Genomic DNA, 23,067 nt, shown 5'->3' with positions numbered 1-23,067 from the left:
TGGAGAGAGGTAATGTGATTGACTTCCCTATGCTGAATTGTTGATTGGTGGAAAAATGAGGTGTTTCGTTGCCCCTCTTTGAGCCAATTGATCCTTGATTTTTGTTTATATTAGATTTCCTCTTGTTTGTAGCGTTCCTCGAATTGTTTGGTGAGAGCTACTTCCTTCCATTCATCCTCCTCAGTGCGACCATTTAGTATAATCTCCTATTGAAGGGTGCACATTGCCTTTTCCAAAGTGTGTTTTTCATGGAAGATATTTCCAAATTCTTCCTTGCTCCATTTTTGAGGAGAAGTTTGATTTGCTTGAGCTTCTATTCAAAGACATACATTTTGGATCCTTTGAAGCTATTCATTCACTTCCGCCAGCTTTCAATTTTATTGATGAGAGTGGGATCTGAGAACCATAATTATTCAAACTAGAAAGGGTGCTTGGGGGGCTTGTCAAATGTTCTCCATGAAAGAGATATGGGCCAGTGGTCCAATCCGGATGAGGGGAGAATCTTTGTAGAGAGCTCATGACCTCCTGCGATGAGTTGTTCTGTGACCATGAAGCGATTTAGACGGGAGGAAATCTGTGTCGAAACCCCTCTTTTGTTATTCCAAGTGAAGAGGCCATTGGTTGTCTTCATGTCCACCATTCTTGTTTCTTCTATGAAGTTCCTTAGGTCTTAAGATTCTCACTCTAGATGCCTTATTCATCCTTTTTTTTTTTTAATCTCAATGAAGTGATGATGTTGAAGTATCCGCCTATGATCCATTTATGGGGTTCTATCTGGTCCTTTAGGGAGTGTAGGTGTTGGAGAATGTCTTTTTTTTGGATGGAGCTTGAGGTCCATATACGTTGGATAGAAATCCATGTAGATATGTGCCTAACAAGTGAAAAGGTTCAACGAGGACACATTAATTTTTTTTTGAAGTCTAAAATGGGCCTCCTAAGGAATATTATAAACTAATAGTGGAAATAATAAAATAAGATTAAATTACATCATCAAATTTTAGAGGGGAAAAAAGAAAAAATTGCCTTTCTAACTTGTATTTTCAACTTATCTCCCAATGGTTTTACTCAAATTTCAAGTGGGAGCACTTGTTGGATGCATAATTTAATTCCTCATCTATGGAGTAACCATATTGCATACTTTCGATGGACCTTGCTACATGAAAAATGAGAAATACATGAAAGATCACATTTCTCATTTTTCATGTAGCAAGGTCCATCAAAAGTATGCAACATGGGTACTCCTTAGATGAAGAATTAAATTTTGCATCCAACGAGTTCTCCCGCTCAAAATTTGAGTAAAATCGTAGAGAGATAAGTTGAAAATACGAGTTGAAAAATAGTTTTTTATTTTTTTATTTTTTAATCTTTTTACATTTTTACTCCAAAAATGGTGAATCATCCCCTATGGTTGACATCATCATCTTGAATCCTATTGGTTCTTATAAAGTTGATTTTGGTTGTACATTTTTGTTTTGAGGCCCATTTCAGACCTCAAAATTTCTCTAATGGAGGGATTCATGGGAATGAATTCCATACCTATTTGAGAAGGGCTCCAGGTGATCCCTAAACCATCTGAAGCCCATTTTGCATCTACTGTCATGCTTCGAGCTCTCTTCCATAATTTGTCTATCATGGATTCAAAGTCCTTTCTAGAGCATTTTGTTTCTCGGATTAGCAAGATTGTTAGGAGATTGAATCTTCTAGTGAAAAATACGTTGCCTGGAGGCGTTATTCAGACTCCATATGTTCTAGGGGATGATATTCATGGGAGAAGAATGGTTTCAGAAGAGTATATCTATGAAATTTTCTTGTATTCCCTAATTCGACAAACTTTCATTCTAGGGTATCTAGTCTATAGAGTGTTGATTTTCGTCCTCTTTTCTTGAAATCTTTGCTGCTCTTCTTTCCATATTTAGTGGTGATGGTTTGAACTCCTAGCTGCATTTTGGCTTTGGATTTTTGGAGGGTGGCAACCAAAAGGTTTATTTGTTTGGGGGGGATGGTGTTGATGGCATTCCCGCGGTAAGCATCTTCCAGGGCTATCGGATCTAGACCTCCAAGATTAGTGAAGTCCTCGTCCTTGTCCATAATGATATCCTCTTCTTGTTGTGGAGTGTCTTGTTAATCTATAATGATAACGTTGGCTGGTTCTTTTCCTTTGCTCTAAGTGTTGCATTGCTCTAATTTATTGGGTGGGCCTTCCTTCATTTTTTCCTGTAGTTTTTCCTACGGCTCCTTGGGGAAGTCGCCTGATGCCTCAAAGCTATTACTGGTCATATGGCATTTGGGAGTTGCAATGGCGCCAAATTTCTTGGAATGATGTCACTTGGAGGGGATCTTTGTGAATCCTTTAACATTCATTGAGTTGGAGTTCTTTAGGTCTCGTTTAGGGTTATTCAAAAGACAATCCCTGAAGAGGTGCCCATGATGGTGGCATTTCCGGCATCGAAATGGAACGTGCTCATAGTCTAGGATCTGGAACCAATATTTGTCTTCCGACTCTAGGGCAATGGCTTTAGGAAGGAATCTAGAAACGTTCATGTAGACACAAATTTTGACATAGGAGTTATAAAATCCCTATCTAGTTTTCTCAGAGAGACAAACAAATTTTCCAAGCATGTTACCAATGTCTTGTAGGGTTTCTAGATCCTAGTATTCATATGGAAACGAGTACATGTGGATCCAAACGAGGGCCCAAGAGAAGTCTTCTTTATCCAAGTCGAACCTGGCTGTCCACTATTGCATGAAGAGACCAACTGAGTTGAAGGAGTAGGGGCCTCCCTCCATGACCGCTTTCAATTCTTCTTGGTGAGTAAAAACCACTGTGAATAATCCCTTGGAGCCGAGTTTGATGTCATAGTGTACCTTAGGCTTCCATCGCTGCACTATCCAACGCATGATGGTTTTTTTCAGTGGGCCAGACCCTAATGAACTTGCAGATTAGGGCGCGATCTTTCATAAACTAGATATTGCCATTAAGCCTTGGTGGGGGCAGATGGATTCGTGCGATTTTTGATGATTTCGCTATGCATGTGTTTGTATTCTTCTAAGGAGGGGTTGCACATCTTTCTGGCTCCTTGCATGTCGATGAATCCGCAGGGATTTCATCAATTGTTTTGGAGTTTTACGGATCAAATTTTATAGAGGGTGGTAGGTTTGAAGAGAGCTTGGGGTCATAAATGGTAGGCTAGTTAGGATGGCGAGGAAGGACGAAGGAGCCAACACCCTTGCCCCACTCCCCCTCATGAGGTTGTCATACTGGCGGGGATCAACTATAGACAAAGCTTAGGGATCTTTGAGAGGGATGAAGGGAGAAAATCAGAATTCGAATGGGTGGGGTTATAGAGCTCACGAGCTATCAATAATTTCTTTACCATTAAGTATACATAGAGAAGAAAATCATTTTTCTTAATTTATATTTATTAATGTTATACCATAATAATTAATATACAATTAAATTAATATATTTAATATCTAATAAAAATAATTGATTATTTTATTATAATATTATCAATATTAGATAGGATTAATTTTATTTGTAGATGCAAATTACATTGGATAGTTACTAACATAATAATGTTATCTATTTATTATAATTAATATTAATAGAATTAATATAAAATCAATAAACTTTACATTTTAATTAAATCTAATATAAAATCATAATGATTATAAATATTTTGAAGGTGTAGATTAACATGTTTGTTTTGGTATTCATAAGCAATGGTATTGTAACAAAGCTTATTTATAGTTAACATTTAGTTAATTTTATGATTTTTAATCTTGGTAGCGTGAGATGTAGCATGAAATGTATTGATGTCTATTATAGATTGATACTATTAATGTTTAACAACTATTTAATTTATATAGCTACACTAATTATTATGAAATATTATTTTATTTTATTTTTGAAAAAAATTATTCAATCATTCTTTAGACATTCTATGAATAAAATAAGTTAGTTTTTTTTTTTTTTTAATTATTTTTTTGAACAACCATTATTTGTTTACTTAGTCATATTAAATTTGATTGTAGGTAGGCACTCAGTTGCAGCAGTACTTGTAACAATGTAATTTTTGCACTCTCATTGTGGACTATACATATTGGTGAATTGCAAGTTATTGTTGTAGTGTTTGGATTGAAGATCAATGTTGACACTCTTACATTTATACATAACAATATATTATTATGTAGATAAGCATTTCTACTTTGGAATAGGGATTCTGAAATTTTAATGTAATTATTAATTATCATGGGTATAGTCTAACTTATTGACAAAATAGACATTTTCACTGCAATCCGAAAAAACAATTTCAAGAAAAGAATGTGATTTTTTGTTGTTTAAAATGTATTTTTATATGCATAAATGTATTCAACACCCTAAAAAACCTTTGAGGCACTTGAATTCTACAGGTTAAATAACTTCAATTTTTGAATTCCAGCTTTTGTGATCTATAATCTGTTTTACAAAAAATATTTCAGTGAAAATAACATAGGAGAAAATATCATCAACTCTTTTCAAACCAACTAGTATGGTTCATCTGTAGGACAAGATGAGGAACCCGACATAGGCATAAGAAATAAAAGATAAAAGCTAACTAGCCGTTAAAAATAATTTATTAGAAAGAAATAATATATTCAAAATAAATGAATTATAACTAATATTTAATATTTATTTATAATATTTATATAAAAAATAATTTAAAATAAATTTATTATAAGCAAAATAATTAATAATTTTTTTATTAGTATTATAAATTATATTATGAAATATATATATATATATATATATATATATATATATAAAACAAATGGTAAGATTGCAACTGCTAGTTTGACTAAAAATTATTCTATGGTAAGAAATAAATTAATGTTATAAATGATTCGAAATACATTTATTTAAAATAATATTTGTTTATAATATTTATTTAAAAATAAAAAAATATTTATAAATAAATTTATTAAACATAGTTTTCACATTTCTATGATCTATATCGTTATTCAAAATATATTTCGGATACTCAAAATCAATGATGTGATTAATCCGAAATATATTTTGAATAAATTTATTAAAAATAAATTTATTAAAAATAGTTAGTAATAAATTATTTTTATTACTAAAAATAATTTTATTAGTAAAATTGATTATCATAGTAATATTTTCAAACCAGACAAACAAAGAAAATAAAATTTATAAATAAGAAATAAACAAAAATAAATAAAAATAAAAAGAACTTCTAATTAATAAAAAAACTTAGGAAGATAGACGAGGTGATACTCCAACCATCGTGCCTATTCAGATTTATAGGTATTTTTCAATTTACAAGGCCTCCCTGAATTTACGATGGTGAAATGGTCAATCCTGGCAATGACCCTAGCTTCTTCGATGCAAATGTGATGATTAGTCTTTCCGCATGTTCTGCCAAAGCTGAGGAGCGCAATCTACCATGCGCTCCTCAATCTACCATGCCCATCTTAAATACTTTGATTTATTGATCGACCAGTTTCACCAATATATGGAGTCCCACAAGAGCAAGGAATGATGTAAACATCTTTCCCATCTTTGGGGTTCATAGGGTCCTTAACCGATCTTAGGGAGCTCCGAATAGTGCTAAGGGGCCTAAATGTTGAAGGATGGTCCCTTGGATAAATGGAAGGTGCACTCCAGAAAATTGATCCTTGGGATCATTCCTCTTCCTAAGACCTCTTTCCGCCTTAATGAAGGCTCTCAGACACTCGGACCTACTATAGCCATTTTTATTAAAAACCTTAAGGAAGTGGGTTTTTCATCTTTGAGGTGATTTTCATCAGAAATCGGTAAAGCTCGAGTGGCTAAGGTGTTGAGAACATCGAGCTTTTGAGCAGGGAAATGATGAGAACTCACATGAAGATACTGCTCGGTGTGAGTTTTCTTCCTAAACATTCGATGAGAAAAAGAACCATCATCCTTTTTTGAGATAAGAAAAAAATAAAACTACCATTAACTTCATATTCCATAGTAAATTTTATTACTAACTATTTTTAATAATTCTATTTTTAATAAATTTATTTTTAACCATTTCTTTCCAAATATTTATAAATATTATATATAAACATTATAAATATTTTCTGTTTTTTTATTTTTTATTTTTAAATAAATATTATTTAAAATAAATTTATTTTGAATACTTTATAACATTAATTTATTTCTTAATATAGAATAATTTTTAGTCAATCTAGCCTTTTCAATCTTACTATAATTTATAATAATATATTTTTTTTTATTACCAATTATTTGGTTTATAATATAATAATTAAATATTAGTTATAACTAATTTATTTTGAATATACTATTAAAAAAAATTATTTAGTTAATAATTGTTTTTGAAGATGTTCGTGAAGATGAACCACACTAGTTGGTTGGTTCGAAAGGCTTGAGATTTTCTCCTATGTAATTTTTACTTAATTTTTTTTGTTTATAAAACTTCAATTTTTTAAAAATATCTTTAAAAAAGGCTATAAGTTAGACTATGCTATAATTATTAAGTGAATATTAGTAATTTAACCTCCAAAAAAATATCTCTAGTAGTATTCACAGATAATTATGTCTTTTTATGCTCTTTTAATAAAAAAATATCATATAAAATAAGTTAAAGTTTTTTGAATATATAATATTGATAAATCATAATATTGTCACAAAATACCAATGCCCCTCGAAAGCCACCACGAAAGGCCCAATGCACGGCCAATGGAGTCGACCCAATCGAGGGGGGCCCTGGGTTTCTGTGGTCAAGACAGTAATCGAGAAAAAGCTGGGTAGGCTATCTGGTTTCAACTTCTAACCCCGCTCTACACAAGAAAGTGAACGGTGATCGTGAATCGTGACCAGCATGTACTTGGGGCGGCTGCTTACCCAGATAGGAGACAAATTGCTATTAATTCTGTAACTAGTGCGCCAATGTCAGTACAGCTCTTAACAGCGACGCATTTTTATTATCATTTTCATGTTCTTTTGCTACCGCTGTCGTCCAGTAATAAAATATAAAAGCAGGACAAGTTAATAAAAAATTAGAACCTTTCGCTTTTGGTCATGTCAGAGCAAGGAATACCACGCGGAATACTGTGCTTTGAAGCCGTGTCCGTCTCATTAAATAAATAAATTGCCCAACATTGGATACCATCGTCTTTGACAATGGGTAGCCACTATCTGGTCTCCATCATGCTCTGCCTCTACCATCCGGGATCTTACTCTACAGATGGCCTCCTCTAAAATTGTTTCCGCGGTCATTCTACTTGCGCCAGTGATCAGTTTTGCAGGGTTCAAGCGCTGTTTCTTGCCATCCTAAGAAATTGATGTGTTCAGATTGTACAGATGTGGATATAGAAGGGTTAGCTAATATAAAACACAAAACCCATTTAATGCAGACTGCATAAGGTTTCTTGTTGTAGATTGTTGCCTGTTTGAGATCGAGCAATTTTGTACCGGCGGCTGTATTTTGATGGTCATGCCCTTAAATGGGTTGACTGTTTGCTCTTTACCAGCCCTTCTGCTATCCACATTCGTACTAATTTGTTCACATCAATTTCTTTGTTGGCGATCTGTAGTCGGCAATAAAAGATATGGAAGAGGACCTGAAAGTTTTATGTCCCATAAAAGACGGGGTATACTATTTATGCTGCCAAAGTATTTCAGATGTTTGAATCCTTAGTGTGATCTGAAATTTGAAATTTATTTTAGAAGCTTTCTTTCTTAACCCATAAGTGTTTGCTGATCTTTGTTCTTTACAACCGATTCGCGAAGCTCTCCAGGTATGGTCTCACTTTTATTATGGACCCCAAGCATTTCCAGTTTTATTGTTGTTTTTCTTTAATAGAAACCCTCCGATGGGGTTCTGGGACTCATCGTTTTAGGGTTTCTCACATAGAATGAACTGAGAATGATTTTGGAGCAGTTGTAATATAACTCCCACTGATCTGTCCTGCACCACAAACCGACTGCCAATGTTTTCTTAATCATATGGAGATGATCTTTTCTGTGCAATGTACCGAGGTTTTTTGGATTTCCAGAATTTATTTCCTCTTTTAAGAAGAAGCTATTCCTTATGTCTAAATTTATCCATTATTTGTCATTTCTCGCTTTTAACATGGATAAAGAACGTACTTAACATGCTAAATGCCAAGTTCAGCCATGGAGTTTAGTAAGAAAAGTCAAAATTGGGCATGTGGAAGATTAGTTGATGGTACTTTGTTGATGGATTCCGAATAAACTATAATTATGTTTTTCTTTCTAGTGACCGCTTTGTTGATGGACTTTTTGTCTTCTTCACTTGTTCATGCCTCAATCCTTTCTGTTTTTCAAGCTTTTGGAATCTAATTTCTTTCATTACATTGTTGCTCAAGTTCATCAGCTATACTGAACTTCACCTTCTACACAAACTTTGGAAATGTAAAAGAGTTTGTTTCATTCAGGAAGGGAACTAGAATAGAAAGAAGAATGAGCTATGCACAGCATTACAGTAAAAGCAGGTGAAACAAATTTGGGACATTCTCCTTGTTTTCTACTTAATATCACAGTAATCCCGTTCTCCCCATCTTGATACTGCATGATCAATAACTTATTAGGGTTTGATACTATTAATGGTTCATGTTGAGTTTGAACAACACCATATATTAACCGTTTCAGATTTGGAAAATGATATTAAAGGGACAGCTAATTCAAACATCCATAGTGTTTTGTGATAAAAACAAAGAACATCGATTCATCCCGTAATGATTTTAAAACGAGAAGTACTTTTAATGATTTGCCATGGCCAGTTTACATACTGCGCAGTCTGGCTTTACAGAAAACTATATTGCCTATCTCATTGTGATCCATCTAGTATTTCAGCTTGTGAAAGATTTTATACATAATTGCTCTCTGACTATGGTGGGTATTTTTTTTCAAAGCAATAGCACTAAGCATGCATATCAGACCTGAACATACATAGAAAACACTTCGACACATACTTGGAGTGGTGATTAGCTACATAAACTTGGACTGGTGCTTAGCTACATAAACTGATATACAGCAACTGACATGCCGAGACACATCGGTATGATCTCTAATTCATCAATATTGCTTTGGCACGATGGTCAAGACTCAAAACTACTCTTTATCGGCTTATTTCAACTGATAGAAGAAATAGCTTTTTCTAAGCTGGATTTTGGCAATACAATTTCAAGCAAGATAGTGATTTGTTATCGTTTAAAATGCATTTTTGAATGCATGTAGCACTCAAAATTTGCAGACTAAACAATTGAAACTTAAGGTTCTTAAAAATCTCTACCAGATTTTGAGTAAAGTTGACCAGACCAGAAAAAGTAACTGGAAAAGGGCCATTTCATCTATTAATTAGACTACACTACTCTTCATCACTTGTTACTATGTCGGCCAAACTCGAGGCCTACAAAGCCACCTCTTCATTTACCAGAACCTCCATCAGAGTATCTTCCAGAGTAGTGTCTTTTGGAGCAGAGTCTGAAGTGTTTGAAGCAAAAACCTTTGCTCCCTTGGGATGGGAGGTACCACCCTTGAAAGCTGAACATAGACTCCAGCCCATTGGGATAAGAAAACACATTTTGTTCCATGGAACTTACTTTTGCCTCAGTTTTGTGGAGGCCTCTTGAAACTGGAATTTGGTCTCTCAAAGTTCGCTTTGGTGATGCAAGATTCAATAAGCGTTGGTCTCAGTTTCCAATAATTACTTCTGGAAGATGCCGATCCTTTACATAGATCTGAGAGCAGAGGAATCCTGGAGGGAGGGAGGAGGAAATCTGGCATACTAAACCAGGAAAGCGCTTCCAATACGTAGCCTGCTAGCTGATTCATAATGACTATTGAAGCTAAGATACTACAGCTCCTTCTTGCTTTAAACTGAGATCTGATGCTTCATGACGTTGAGATTTCCTCCATTGTTTCTGTGCCATGTTCATGGAAATTTCGACATGTTTGTATTCGATTTTGACGGATAACTCTGCTATGTTGTCTGCTTCAGAATTGTATTCCCCGAGATGTGCCTCACTTCAGCTGTGAAACCTCCTTAGAGCCTGTCTAGATCTGTTTCTGTTTTCCTCTGTTTGGACATTGGACGAGCTTGAGATTGCCAGTAATTGAGCTACTATTGCTTGGGAGTCTTTACATTCTATTAGATTTTCCGAGATGTTTTCTTCTGATTTTTATAGATGTATTTCTTCAAGTAATGCAAGTGATTCTATGTGGTCGTTGGTTACACTAATGTTCCAATCAAATTTTCTAAGTACTCTTTCTTTTGGGTTGAGATTATCCATCCAGAATAAGAACTAGGATTCGCCTTCAATGCTCCATCAAAGAGAAGAGCGGTTTCTTTATTCTGTTACCAATCTTTAATATAATGACATGGAAGAGATAAGCTAAATGGAATCAAATTTATGTGTTGTGTTTGATGTGTTTGATGCTGGTTTCGATCCTTTCTCTTCCCATCCAACCTTTTTACGTTTTGCTGAATTCCCTTTACCCAATTTCACCTTAATAAGTTGGTATTGGCTCTTTGGATGAGTTCAGGATGGATGGACTTTTTTGTCATTGAATATCATATCAGTTTGGTCAGCCAGATTTTCCAGGAGACAATTCTTAGAGTAATGTTCCAATTTGCCTTAATCATTGGCTTGTTTTCGAATCTCCAAGGGCACGAGAAAAACTCTGCTTGTGGATCAGTTTTTCTTTAGAAAATGGTTTAATAGAGGAGGGGAGACCCCATTGATCGCAATTTTGAAGGTCAAAGAACATTCACAAGGTCAAAGAACATTCACAGAAACATAGGGAAGGAAGATTCGTCGTTTACACAACAAAAAAACACATCTGGAAGGACCAATAATTCCTTGCTTCACCAGTTAGAAGTTTCCCATTTGCCCAAAATCTAGATGAAGTCAATTTCGTGGATGCATTAGCTCAACAAGATCTTGATTCATTTGATTGCTAGAGATAGGTGCGAGATGTATCCCTTCAAAGAAGTTTGAGGTATCTTGCTTTCGTAGAGTATTTTCTTGATTGGGTACCCTAGATTACATTATCACTTATTCCTTTCTTGATTGGAGCTTTCCCTTTAAGAGATTTGGTGAGAATGATCCAAAGGGTGTTAAATGTTCAAAGTTTCAAGAAGGGGGATGGGATAGATATAATTATTTCAAAAGAGAAGATGAAAACTAGTCTATAAGGAGATTTATCTATAAATTATTGTGGATATTTCACTGGAATCATTAGTCACAACAAATCTTAAAATATTATGAAATCTTAGACTATTTTTAGTAATTTTCATTTGATCCAATGTTAATTAATTACTAGCTTTGCTTGAATTTATGAGATAACTCAAACATGAAAATGAAAAAATAGGCACATGCACACTCCATCCACACAAATGAATATAAGATTTATCCTAGGAAATCCGATACAAGAGAAAATTCGACTAAAAGAGAGGTCTATGCTCTTCTCTCTTTGCTTTTGAGGTATCTTGCTTTCGTAGAGTATTTTCTTGATTGGGTACCCTAGATTACATTATCACTTACTCTTTTCTTGATTGGAGCTTTCCCTTTAAGAGCTTTGGCGAGAATGATCCAAAGGGTGTTCAATGTTCAAAGTTTCAAGAAGGGGGATGGGAGAGATATAATTATTTCAAAAGAGAAGATGAAAACTAGTCTATAAGGAGATTTATCTATAAATTATTGTGGATATTTCACTGGAATCATTAGTCACAACAAATCTTAAAATATTATGAAATCTTAGACTATTTTTAGTAATTTTCATTTGATCCAATGTTAACTAATTACTAGCTTTGCTTGAATTTATGAGATAACTCAAACATGAAAATGAAAAAATAGGCACATGCACACTCCATCCACACAAATGAATATAAGATTTATCCTAGGAAATCCGATACAAGAGAAAATTCGACTAAAAGAGAGGTGTATGCTCTTCTCTCTTTGCTTCAATTATAAAAGTGCACATACAAAGGAATGAGAAGTCACTATGGAGTTACCTTTTGACGCTGTGGCCTGAATGGTTTTTACATAATTCTCTTCCTTTGTTATACTTTAAAAATACCACTCTTAGATGTGTTTCTCAACTATGTAACAAGTACAATGCTAAAGAATGTACGCTCTTCACCCCCTTCTCCTCATAGAAACTTGGTATTTCAAATAGTTCAATACCCATCTAGGGTTATGGTTTTGACTTTCTCAATCTTCAATTGGTGACAAGGTTTTGGACCTTCTAAAGTCCTTTTGAAAATCCACATGTGGCTAACCCCACATGTGAGTAATGGGGGTTGATGTGGCATCCACTCATACCATGGTGGTCAACAACATAGGTCGACTTGTGAGAGGCTTTGTTTCGACATATGAATTCCAATTGGCGTGATTTGCACAACATTGGAAAGGTATTAGGTTGAGATCAATGTTGAGGGTGTGCATGAATTGTGGACAATGCGACCCCAAAAAATTTCGTTTCATCCATCAAAATGATTTTGAAATTTTCTAGACGCCAATTTTCCAAATTGGGACATGCCACTAAAATTAGGCCCTTCATGTCGATTCCTCCATTTTATTCCTCTTTGAAAGTGTCAAAATAGATGATAAATTGTATGATGACCTAATCAAGATCATACCTCTCCATTTACGAAATCTTTTGGTCCTCACAAACTTTATTGAATGAGGTGAGGGAATTTTTCCTTTATCTTCTTCCTGGAGTACCATTTTTCTTTTCTTGGAAGTTGTCCTTTCAACCCTTTTACCAAAGGTCATGCCATTTCTATCTTGTAGTTTTAAACTACCTCTACAAATTTCTTTCTTTTTCCAACTTTGTTTCAACGATTGGTGCTAAGTCCTTTACGGTAGGTAGGACCCACTCCTTCTCCCTATACAAAATGGAGGGCTCATGGAGTTTCAAATTCTCCACATCCACCATTGATTAAATGCACATGTATGGTGGTACATTGAGTCTATAGGTATGTCTCCCACCTTCTCCAGTACCTCAAAAGGGCCATACCGTAGAGCCTTGATCTTCTTATTAGGACCTTGTTGTCTTTCCCTTTTCAACTGTAACTAAACTTTGTCTCCCACTTTGAATGACTTCTCAGTTTTGTGTTTGATCATGTTGAGCCTTGTACCTTTCCGACGAATTTTTGGGTCTCCCCTATACTTGCAAATGGATTTGCTTTATCTTTTCAACCAACTTCTCTACTTTCAATACTTCTCCTATGATGTTTTTCTTCACTCCTCTTTCCTATCCATATACAACATCCAAGGGTGAAGGTGACAAATATCCAAAGCATGTTTCAAAAGGGGACTTATTAGTAGAAGTGTGGAACACTCTGTTATAAGAGTGTTGAATATAGATCAATTTTTCATTCCACGTTTTCAAATGCTTCTGATCATAACCCCTCAAAAGTTGCACCAAAGTCTTGTTGACTACTTCTGTTTTCCCATATATTTGTGGATGGAATGTTATAGATCTTTCAACTTAGTGTCCATCTTCTTCGAAAGTGTAGTCTAAAGGGAACTGAGAAATATAGTATCCCCATTTGAGATGATGCTCCTTGGTATTCCAAACTACACCCAGAGTTGTTCAAAGAACAAGTTTGCTACTTCTTGTCCTTGGATGATATTTTTACAGGGCATTAGAATATACATCTTGTTGAACTTGCCAACTACCACAAATAAATAATCATGTCCCTTTCGAGTTGTTACAGGGCATTAGAATATACATCTTGTTGAACTTGCCAACTACCACAAATAAATAATCATGTCCCTTTCGAGTTGTTGGTAGGCCACCCACAAAATCCATGGAAATGTTTCCCCAAGTTTGTGTAGGTACAGGTAAGGGATGGTATAGACCTTACTTCCTATCATTGGACTTGTTCAACAAAGTATGCATCCTCCGATATACCATACTAAATGTCTTCCCAACACCAAAATGTCTTGCAACCTTGGAGATGTGAGCTTCTATAATAAGATGCAATATTTCTCCTTTAGGAACACAAAGTTTAGTAGCTCATTCTAGAGATGATAGTCTTACTGTCACATTCTTCCACATGAATTTGACTTTGTAGAGCTACTAAAAGACCTCTTTGAAGTCCTCATCTTTTGTCTATGCCTCTTTGTATGCATCATGAGTAAAAGGCTTCATGTGCATAAGAGTTTCCAACATTATAACTTTGGATGTGGGTGGTCGTGAAAACATGTCTGCCAAGTTATTAGTGTTTCCCTTCTTATACTTGATGACTAGATGAAATTGTCGTAAAAACCCCATCCACTTGTAATGTTTGGCTTGTTGAAGTTATTGAAGCTTGTGGTAGCTTTGAAAGATCTTCTACATGAGCTTGGTGTCTTAGCATGTAGAAGATGATTTATTGCCTCTTTAGGTGCTTGCTCGATGGAATATGTGATTTATGTCTTCTTTCCTATGTCTAACTTAGGAAAAGTATAATAATTAAAGTCAATTAATTATTTTGGACTATTAGGCTAATTTCTAAGGATAAATAATGAAATTATTTAAGTAACTTAGAAATGATCTCAATAATTTATCTCCTAGGTCTTCTAGAAAGGAGATTAGGGTTAGGGATTTGGGCTCAATGAAGATTATAATGAAACCCTAAGGGAGAGGTGAAGACACACAAAGTGAAGAAAGCGGTTTTTTCCAGAGCGAGAGGCTCAATTAGACTATACCATAGAGGAGGAAGAGTGTAGGTAGATTCAAGAGCATTTCAAGGAGGCAAAATTGTTGGAGATTGTAGGGTCGAATTGTTGAATCAAGGAGGTTGCATTATTGGAGAGGCCGATTTTCCAGGGTTGAAATTCTTGAGGCATAGAGGTTGTTCGAGGAGATGGCACAAAGTTGAGTTGCTGGTGAGAGGTGGGTGGAAAATCTCCATGCCAAAATTTTTCAGAGGGTAATTTCCAGTGGGTCGAATTCTTCCATTGGGGTTGAGTTATAGGTTTCAATCAATGCATATTTCCTAATTTCTTTGTGGGTCGAAACCCTGATTTTCTTGAGATTAAATAATTAAGGAGAATTGTTGTGGGTATTTATCTATGGCAATGTGTGATTGATATCTCTGATCTTATTTCCATTCCATATATAAATTTCTAAAAGTTAAAATACCAATGATTCTATTTCTCAATAATTCAAAATTTATTTGGATAATAAAATAAATTTATGGGAATAAATAATTGTTGCGAAAAAATAAATCTGGGTTAGTTTTAGGAGATTCAACATAAGCTTACTGTAGGCCTACACATACTACAATAGCTAGTGATTAGTGTAGATAATGGTCTCCTTACCTATTAGATAGTGCTTCCACTTCTTAACTACTCAAATGAAGGCATATAACTCCTTATCATAGGTAGAGTAGTTTAAGACTCCTCCATGGAACATTTTAGAATGATAACATATTGGCTTACCTCCTTGCATCAAGACAATTCTCATAGCATTTCCACTTATATATGTCTCCATTTTGAAAGGCTTTTGCAAGTTTGACAATGTGAGAATCGGGGCTTATCTTTTGTTTCAACTCATTAAAATCTTTTTGCTAATTCTTTATGGCATGGAGTGGTGCCATAAAGACTGTGATACTGGTCTGGGACTAGTGGTAGGAGTGGTACTTACTATGACGCTGACTTCGGGTCAGTTGAGACTGGTCTGGGACTAGTGGTACGCACTCTGAGCCTGACTTTGAGTCAGTGGAGGATGATACTGGTCTGGGACCAGTGGATTTGTACTCACTATGACGCTGACTTTGGGTTGGTTGAGACAGGTCTAGGACTAGTAGTACATACTCTAAGACTGACTTTGAGTCATTATGATACATCCTCAATCATTTCTTCTTCTTCGTAATTCGGACAAAAGCAGAGCAGAACAAAACAAAGCAGAGCAGCACATATCAGAGCAGAGCCATACAGATCAGTACAGGGCAGAACAAGACAAAGCAGAACAGGCAGAATAGAGCAGAGCAGGGCAAGGGTCAGACTGTATAGGGCAATGCATTTGATGGATGAATAGTAACGACCGATAGACAGATTGCAGATGAAGTTCTCCCTAGTTGAGAGGGAGTGTTAAAATTGGAAACTAGGGAAACACTTCATGTGGGTCATCTTATTCATGGCTGATAATATTTTTATTAGATTCCTCTCGTCAAGAGGTTTAGGATTAATATAAAGATCATCCAATTCCGATAAGTATTCATGGAGATATGAATTTATTTTGATTATGGAATTATTATGAAGCCGACCTACAACTCATGTAGGCTCACAAGCCCAACAGTCGCATCTATTCAAACACCAACATTGTGTATAAATATAGGAGGAATTTTCCTCATTTGGACTCATTCATCTCATCACATCTCTCTCTCTCTACTGCACAGAAGTCTCTTCTCTACTGCGTAGAAAAGGGTCTCTCCCTCACGCATGTGAAGCCAGAAGCTGTTGAAATTGACGCTGCAATTGCAGAAGTAAATATTGACCTGCATGCACTAGGAGATCTCCTCATCTGAACTGCGTTGTAGGTTCATCTAAACCTTCTCTGAAAGCTGCAAATTTTGGTGGTGGAATCAAGTCAATCCAATGGACGGTTTGCAAGATATCGACTGTCCTAGTTTGAAGCCAAAAGTTGCCGAAACTGAAACTGCAACTGCAAAATTAAAGTTTGACCTGCGTGGACTAGACGATATCCTCATCTGAACTACACTGTAGGTTCATCTGAACCTTCTCTGAAAGCCACAACTTTTGGTGGTGCAATCAAGTCAATCCGATGGACGGTTTGCAAGATATCGACTGCCCTAGTTTGAAGCCGGAAGCTGCCAAAAATGAAACTGCAACTGCAGAAGTAAAGTTTGACCTGCGTGGACTAGAAGATCTCTTCATCTAAACTATGTTGTAGGTTCATCTGAACCTCCTCTGAAAGCCACAACTTTTGGTGGTGGATTCAAGCCGATCCGACGGTCGGTTTGTGAGATATCGTCTGCCTTAGTTTGACGATGAAGCCGCTAATGTTGATGCTGCTATTCTAGGGTTTGCTACTGCTGATATAAATCAGATTTATTGTACTATTTCTCTTTGTTGAATTATTGAAGATAAAAGAAGATTTGATCAAAGGGTTTCCCCACACATTGTGGGGTTTGTCCCTAGCTAGCCTCCACATCTTGTGTCTCTTGTCTTGGCTTGTTTTCTGTCGATCATTTAATGTTCTATCTGCACTTTACTTTATGTACATTTGATTGATAATCTATGGAATATAATAAGAAAGAGAAGTAAACTGTTATAAGCATAGAACATACCATAAATTAACACTTAATTAAGGGATAATCTCCTTAATTTAAGGGATAACTGTTGCATGACTTCACAAAGACTTCTAGCTTGAATTTCTCCAACTAATTAACTGTAGATGAATTAATTAATTATTTTTCAAGCAGCTAGTGAGACTAAATTCGAATTTTAATTCAAGGACAAACTAAAATTGGAATATACTGAATGTTATTTTTAGCATTTCTATTTTTAACATTTCTTGTTGCTATTCTCAACATTCCCCCCCCTTGAGTTGGTCCAAAAGGTCATTAATATGTTGGATTGGATACTTATTCTAGAGAATGATCTTGTTCAACGCTTGATAGTCAATACAGAGTCTCCAGGTCCCATCCTTCTTTTGTATCAACACGATCGGGATCCCATAGGGTGATGAACTTGGACTAATGTGCCATTTATGAAAAAACTCTTGAATATGCCTCTTGATTTCATCTTTCTCTAGAACAGAGCGTTGATAGATCTGTCCAATGGGTAACGACGTACCCGGGGTCAGATTGATGGAGTGCTTGACCTGACAGTGTAGAGGTACCCCTGTGGGTGAGGTAAAGATGTCATTGTATTCCTCTACAACCTTGGCCATCTGTTGTTGTGTGGAGGAGCCCTATCTAGAGGCCGTGGCCACATTCTTCTTCTTGCCCTAAGGGAATCTTCATAAGGAAAACAAATTTCCCGGTCTGGGAAATGATCTTACTACATTGCTTCGTAGTGATCAAAGAAACGACAGTAGGCGGTGCTACCTTTGGTATCCTGTACAACTTATTGCCAAAAGTAATAATAATAGTGCGAGGCCTAGAATTATACACATCATGTCGTTTCCACAACTATGGTTGGCCTAATAAAACATCGTAAACTTCAAGAGGGTCAACATAACACAATACCTCATTTGTGAAGGGCTTGATGGTGTAAGGAAGGAGGCATTATTGGCTGACGCAGAGATCTCACCCTTGGTGAAGCCACCTGATGGTGTATGGATGTAGGTGTGGAGTGTGGTGGGCCCCAGTATTGCAGCAATAACGCTGCAACTCCTGGAACTCCCTTCTTTAATTTTATCAACCCGGTAGTTCGTAACAAACTTGGAAGCGACGGTGCTGTATGCACAAGTACTAGCTCTTGCCGCAACTGTCACTTGATCAGTTGGAAAAAGTCCGCTAGGAGCTTAAGCCAACTTCTATGAGCTCTAAGAAGAAGCTTTTTAATTGATGGACGAAAGCTAACTCAAAGGAGGCTAATCTACTTGCAGAAAGAAATTGAAAAGCTGAAAGGAAACGTAAACCCTAACAAACCCTAATTTTACCAGCTATCCCTAGCGATGCAAGAAAGAGGGTGCAGGGTACTGAAAGAAATTCCATTGACTTCTAGGAAGGTAAATACATGTATCTAAGCTACTTCTACAGTAACATCTGAAAAAGACATCTTTTTGTATTTTTGAATAAGTTGCTAGAATTATCATGCATGCGATTTGACTTTTTTGACTGTGCAGAGGTGGATTGGCGAGAGGAAATTCTTGGAGGAGGTCGGGAAGGTTCAGAGAGGGCCTAAGGGGTCCCTAACACCCTTCCAGAGAGTTTCACAGAGTTTGGCTATCAAGAAACCTCATTCGTGAGCTTCTACAGGAAGTCTGCAGGGGTTTTATAGGATCTCTGTGATATTCTACAGGATGTCTGTAATTTTGCTACAGGATGTTCAGAAATGGGATTTTGGAGGATGGATGGAGGAAGAAAGATGAAAGAGTGGGTATGGAGGTGAGATAAGGGTGTGAGGAGGTCCAGGACTTGGGGAATGGAGCTGAGAAGTGGTGAGGATGGTTGGATTTGTTCAAGGAGAGGTAGAGCAATGTTGCACAACAATATGGGAATTTAGGGCAGAGTGATCAAATGGAAAACGTAAGGCAAGGATTCTAAGTAGAGGATGAAGCAGGTGGGATTGATGGAGAATGGGCAGATAAAGAAGGATAACAGGTGCTCTACAAGTTGTTTTTCAAACGAAACAAACAAGGATTTGGAAAATCAAGGACCTAGTTACGTTAGTCTATTCTGACCTACATAACAACAAAGAAATGGAACATAAGTTTATTTGCACTGAAACCATGTGAAATAACTTATGCAATGAAGCAATCAAGAATCTAAACATATAACCAACTTCTGCAAATAAGAATCGAACACTAATGATTGCATGGCGAAGCAAAGAAAGTGTTTTTGTTGGCAGCAAGGTCACCTTGATCCCAGCTCCTGATCCCACTGAGGGAGAGGTGAAATCAGAGGTGCTTGATGGCCTTTTTCTGAAGCTCTTCCCTGTTAATAACCTATCAACTCAATCTGAACATAAAAAGCCTTTTTAATCATCAAAATCAATCTAAATAACAAAGCAAGATTTAAATCTAAATAGCAGATTTTATTCCAAGAATGCAGCAAAAACACATAAAGACAAACAAAGGAGGTACTGGGCACTTGAGATGGGTCCAACCCCAAGAGCTACAACCTCCTAAGAGAGATTTAGAGCTGATGCAGAGTTGGATTCATCTTTATTGATCAAAAGAAATGTTATATTCCAAAAACTGTCCACAAGGAAAAGCTTGAAAATGTGCTGAAATGCAAAGCTAACTTACTGCCTAAAAAATGACTAAAAGAATGACTAAAATCGAACTACAAACTAGCTAACTTCTGCCTACAAAGTGACTAACTGAACTGAGGCCCTAAGCCCTCTTATTTATACAAATTGAGGACCCCAACAACCCTTCTAAACTTTAGGAACTCGACTGCCAAAACTTGTAGTTAACAACACTTTTACTAGCACTTGCTCGACTGCCCTTGTGATAATTGATTTGGTGGCCCTTGAACTCCGAGCTGATGGTGGAGAATTTGAGGTAAGGGCCCATAAATGAAGGGGACACCTTCCTAAAAATCCTCTCCATGAATTTGGCTGCCAAGTGCTCATTTAAACCTTTGATTTTGTCTCCAAATTGACCAAAAAAACTACATAAAGCACACATTAGAGTTGTTGGCATAATGACTAACCCAATTCACTCTATTAGCATAAATATAATAAAAAACATGCAATAAACTAATGAGAATGGTGGATTAAGTCGAATTAGGAGGCTAAATGAGCCCATATAATTATCCATTTTTGGGGCTCATCAGAGTGGTTGGTAGGCCAAACCACTTCATGATCTCTGCTGAAATGAGGTTTTTCTAGTTCCCGTTGTCAACAATGAACTGCATCGGAGAACCCTTCACTCACATTTGTGAGTGCAAGAGCCGCTCCTCCTCCTCTAGATCTTCAGGCTCATCCTTATGGATCTTGGTGGTGGCAACGGTGGCATTAGGCTTTGCATTGATAATCTACTTCCCTTTTTCATTCCCCTTATCAATTTCTGACTTAGAGTTGGAACATGCATCTAATTCAAAAGCCTTCATCTCAGCCACCAGTGACTTCTTGGCTCGACACTCATTTGTGTTGTGAGTGGGGATCTTATGGAACTCACACCATTTCCCAATGTCCTTATTTGTCTTCATGGTGTTGTTCTTTTCTTGTGACTTCGACGGTTGTCCTGGGTCACCCCACCTTGGCTTTGTCCTTTGTTCTACGGATTGGGGGCATTTTTCCCTTGCTTTAGATTCGTATATCCAAAGTCTTGCTTCTTCTGTTTAAACTTCTTTTCGATCTTAACAACGTATCAATAGGCGGTGCCAAGCGAGGAGATGTCCAAGAACTCCATCTCGTCTTGGATGTACTTGTCTAGACAGTCGCGGTACTTGAGTACCAAATGCTGCTCAGAATCCTTGATACCTAGCTTTGTGCAAAGAGTATGGAAAACATTTGTGAACTCCGACAGATCTTTGTCCCTTCCCTACCGCAACGTGGTCCACTTTATGTATTTATCTTCATAGATCTTGAAAGGGTAATATTGTTCCTTGATGGTGTCTCAGAAATAATTCCAAGTGGATGTGGCTGAAAAAAATGAATATTCCCTCTCATCCTTTTGTTTAAGTAGGTTTCCCACTAGTCCTTGACATGTGGGGTGGCTTTGAGGAATGAAAAAGTAATCTTTTCCTGATCGGAAAAGTCATGAACTGAAATATCCTTCCAATAGATTTATCTATCTATCTACGATGTCTGCATCCATCTGTAGTTCAAACATGGGAATGTCAAAATTAACTTGTACCTTAAAAGGAGTGGCGCCTCCAGAGTCGCTGCTGGATGAAGATGCGTTGCTTGTGGGTAGCCACCAAAGGATCTGGGCAAAGTTATCCATCATCATGTTCCTTTGTCGCTCGAGGGCTTCCATAAGCAATATTTTGAAAGGATCTCCTTCCCTCTCGTCTTTCTTTTCTTTTGCCATGGGAGGCCATAAGGGTTTGCGAGACTAGTCTTGCAAAGGTTCAACCTGTTCAAGCCCTAACTCCTTATACCCTGACCTTGTTGGGGACATGAAAAGAAAAACAAAGAAAGAGGAGACCTCTCTGATACCACTAATCCAGAACACAACAAAACACAAATATACACATAAACATAGAGATGCAGTAGAAATAAAACTTCATTTCATTAATATCAAAGAACTGAAATATGCTTACATACATAAACGGAAATAAACTAGCTCGGACGATGGTAGCTTATCTTTGAGAAGAGATGTGGCGGCTACATGCCTTAGAACTATGTTACAATGAGGCCCAAAGGCCTATTTATTATTGATAAATAATGGAAAATTCTAAACATCCAAAAACCTAACCGTAGGAGATGAAGTGGAAATATTGTGTTCCCCGTTTGGGTAAATTGGTACATCAACTTCCCAGCATCGTAACTTTGGCAAACGATCTCCGTTTGGCTATCATAATACCTCGTTTCAAAAATTTCAAAGAGGAGGTCAAAAAAAAATTAATAAATGCATTTGGGACTTTTCCAGTCTCTCTATTTTCCCTAAAAATTGTTTTTAGTCCCTCAAAATAGCTCTGGAAGTTTAGGACCCGAAAAACTGTAAAAAATAGTAAGTTGTGCTAGAATTAAGGAAACTGAAAAGAAATAATAGTGGGGGTCCAAGTGGAATAGGTGAGTGACCACCAATATCCACTTAGATCATAATGTGAAGAGAATAATGACGTGTCTATCTCTCCCTCTCAACTAGGGAGGATCTTACTCATTCTTATAAAAAGAATACACCCGAGCTCCCTCTTAACTAGGGACTTGTTTCCAACATCAACGATCTGCTCTTTGGTGGGGATCATGGTACTATCAACTGCTTGTACATCTCCTCCTTTATGCATCATCATGTCATGGATGAACTTCAAATTCTTCATCATGGAGCCATCATCTTCCTTTTCATCTTCATATGGATTCAACCATATTCTGCATCACTTCCCTTCAACAAAACATAGTGTTGAACCAATAGTCATGTCATCCTTCTCTTCATCGGAAAGTGACCGTCTTTTTCATCATCTGATTGTCCTTCATGTTGCTACCTCTTCCAAGTCATGTTCCTTCGAGGATTTCCCATTCAAGTCTATGTTTACTAGTTGTAGGTGAATTTATAAAACCCTCTTTCGGTAGCCCTCTTTATGATGGCCTTTCGTCATAATATCAACTTATGCAACATCAACATCCTGCACATTGTACAACTCCATCTCCTAGACATTTATTATCAAGGTTCTCCTTCTTCATCATATTAGGGTATTCATACCTTATCTATGGAGATTTCATATCTAATCCGTCTTGTCATCGGATGTTGAT

This window comes from Pinus tabuliformis, chromosome 5_1, assembly GCF_031772625.1.
Source record: "Pinus tabuliformis cultivar Carrire ecotype Pingquan chromosome 5_1, CPIR1, whole genome shotgun sequence".
Classification (NCBI taxonomy): Eukaryota; Viridiplantae; Streptophyta; class Pinopsida; order Pinales; family Pinaceae; genus Pinus; species Pinus tabuliformis.
Note: the sequence above shows the minus strand (reverse complement) of the source record.